Below are 2,903 nucleotides of genomic sequence, written 5' to 3' on the forward strand. Positions count from 1 at the left end.
GGGTGGAGAGCAAGGGAGGGGCAGAGAGAGAGGGAGACACAGAATCTGAAGCAGGCTCCAGGCTTTGAGCTGTCAGCACAGAGCACGATGTGGGGCTTGAACTCATGAACTGAGATCATGACCTCAGAGTCTGGCACTTAACTGACTGAGACACCCAGGTGCCCCATAAAGACATCCTTTTTTCAAAACTCTGTATGTTCATCTGCAGGAAAACTCAGCTAAATATTCAGGTCTGGGATGTATATGATGTTGATGATGGCCTTGAAGCTGTGCATTGTCTCTCACCTTTGTCCTTATCTGTCCCCCACGCTGGATATCGACTCTGCAGCTGGGACTGTGTCTGTTCCATCTTTATATCCCCCAGTGCCTAGCACAATGCCTAATATGTAGTAATCATGCAAAAAGTATTTGTTGAATGAAGAAACATTTATTATAGAAAATATTGAAAGGCAAAAAATAAAAAAATGAAGTGCCATCCTATTTCACAGTGGTAACCTTTGCCAATGTTTTGTTGTACCTCCTTTGGTCTTTTTTCCATTCATAAATAGGTGTGGCATCCATATCTACATTTGCCTTGATAATATGTAACTTTTCCTGTCTTTCTTTTGAGTGATAGCAGCCAGCATTTACTGACACTGTGCAGAGTGCTTGGTAAAATCCATTGTAATAAGCTCCACTTGCTGCCACTAAGCTCCTGGGAACTTATAGTCTGGGGACAGAGTTAGAGTCATGGCTAACAAGGCACAGCTGTCATGAGGCTTGATGTTTTGAGATCTAGCCTGACATCTTCAATATGATGTGGGGGGAGCAGGTGGTTTGAGAATTGCCAGGAGGGGTGGGACAGACCCTAGGACTTGACCCTGGGGGCCACCCTTCCTGAGACTGTTTGACAGCCAACATAGTTCTCCACTTGATAAGAGCAATTCTACTCCGAAAATCCCTCAGAACAGGGCACATCATCTGAAGTTGAAACGCACTATAACTTTTAGTGAGAAAGAAATTTTTTCATTGCAAGCCCTCAGATTGACCTCCATTCTGCTAAAAAACATGACAGAAACAAACAAATAAGAACAACCACCAAATCCCATTAAAATGTATGAAATTACTTCATGTGTTAATGTAGCCTTACAAAGCATTGCCCTTCATCAATTACTCTATATAATATGGCTGTTTACTTGCTCTCATTAATCCATTACACAGAGCACAATTAAGACTTGGCTTTTGACTTACAGCTATGATAGCAAATTTTAAACAATTCAGCCTTTAGCACAAACAAATAAAGAAACTCAGGGCAGTAGGGATGAGAGAAACCCATTGAAACCAAGAATCATACTACACTTTCTGGAGAGGTTGTGTGTCATCCTTGTGCAGAGAGCCATGAGAATCTTCTCTGATTCATTCCAATTTTCTCCTATGTGCTGCCGGAGCAAGTGCTATGCTCTCCTGAGAGGTTGATATCACTGGGCTCAAAGGCACAAGATTGTGTCCTTTATTAATGAGCAGACCACCGGGATTCTGAGAGGAGAATTCAGTGAAATGGGTGCTAACCATACAATTGCAAAAATGGCCCTGTGGTAACTTTGGACTGTGGTACCCAGCGGCATGCAAGGTGAGCAAAGGACAGGTGGATCTTGCACAGTGCCAAGATCCAAGGAGCTGAAAGAGGGCTACTGAATAAAACTGGGCTGATAAGGTGAATCTAATGTCGTGTCTGTATGATTATACCCATGTTGTACCAAAGGCTCCCAAATGTAATAAAAACTGGGAGATGAGCTACTCTTTCTCTTTTGATTCTGTTACCTCCAAACCTATTTCTCTGTGTTTTCTCCATCTCAGTGAATGGCACCGCCTTCCACCCAGTTACTTAAACTGAAAACCTAGGTGTTGTCTTTGTGATAGTGAAGTTTATGTGTCAACTTGACTGGGCTGCAGTATACAAAGTCATCTGGTAGACATGATTTCTGGATGTTTCTATGAGGGTGTTTCCAAAAGCGATCAGCATTTGAATTGGTGTTGACTTGAGTGAAGTAGCTGGCTCTCCCCAATGTGGGGGTGGGCACCATCCCATCCACCGAGGGCCCAAATATTACAAAAAGTATAGGAAGGTTGAGTCTGTGCTGTACCTGGGTACTTGAGTGGGACATTGACCTCCTCCTACCAAATTACCCAGGGCTCACATAAATGATAGCCATCAACATTTAATGCCTCACACAGTGTCAGTGGGTCAGGAGCTGAGAAATGACTTAGCTGGGTGGTTCCGGTTCAAGGTGTCTCTCGTGAGGCTGTATTGATCTGGAGGCTTAACTGGAGGACCTGCTTCCAAGGTGGCTCATTCACTTTGCTTTTTGCAGGAGGCCTCAGTTCCTTGCCATGTGGATCACTCCGTAGTGCTGCTTGAGTGATCCAAGACAGCACAACAGAATCTGCAATGTCCTTTGTGACGTAGGCTTGAAAGTCCCATTCCTTAACTTTTGCAACATTTTATTGGTTACGTAGACCAGTCCTATTCAGCGTGAGAGGGAGATACATAAGGGTGTGAGTATCAGGAGGTGAGACTCACTTGGGGCCATCTTGGGGGCTGTCTTTCACACACCATGACATTGTGGTTGCTGGCCACTCTAGTCTCCTCCCTACACACTTTCCCCAGCCTGGCTTTTCCCTCATCCTCTATATCTGAGCTTAAGTATCTCTTTCTTGGAGGACTCTTCCCTAACAACCATATCTGGAGGAGATACTCTACCACCCTGTATTTAGTTCATAGCACTCATGATAATCCATAATGATATTATATATGCACTCATTTATTTAGTGACTTACTGTCTCCCTCCCTTCCCACTTGGATGTAAACTCCTAAAATTGCTGGAGTCTATTGTGACCCCGTCCCCTAGCATAGTATGTGACAA

At 43.9% G+C, this 2,903-nt stretch overlaps 1 non-coding gene across 1 annotated transcript; it reads right to left on the bottom strand.

Moving 5' to 3' along the window:
• Positions 1–1,323: 1,323 nt before the first annotated feature.
• Positions 1,324–1,430, bottom strand: LOC124502780 (U6 spliceosomal RNA). Its single transcript, XR_006960032.1, has one exon. It is a non-coding gene; the product is annotated as a U6 spliceosomal RNA (small nuclear RNA).
• Positions 1,431–2,903: the final 1,473 nt, after the last annotated feature.

Source organism: Lynx rufus, unplaced genomic scaffold, assembly GCF_022079265.1.
Source record: "Lynx rufus isolate CCGP_SWC_20201006 ecotype Redwood Valley unplaced genomic scaffold, mLynRuf1.p SCAF_7, whole genome shotgun sequence".
Classification (NCBI taxonomy): Eukaryota; Metazoa; Chordata; class Mammalia; order Carnivora; family Felidae; genus Lynx; species Lynx rufus.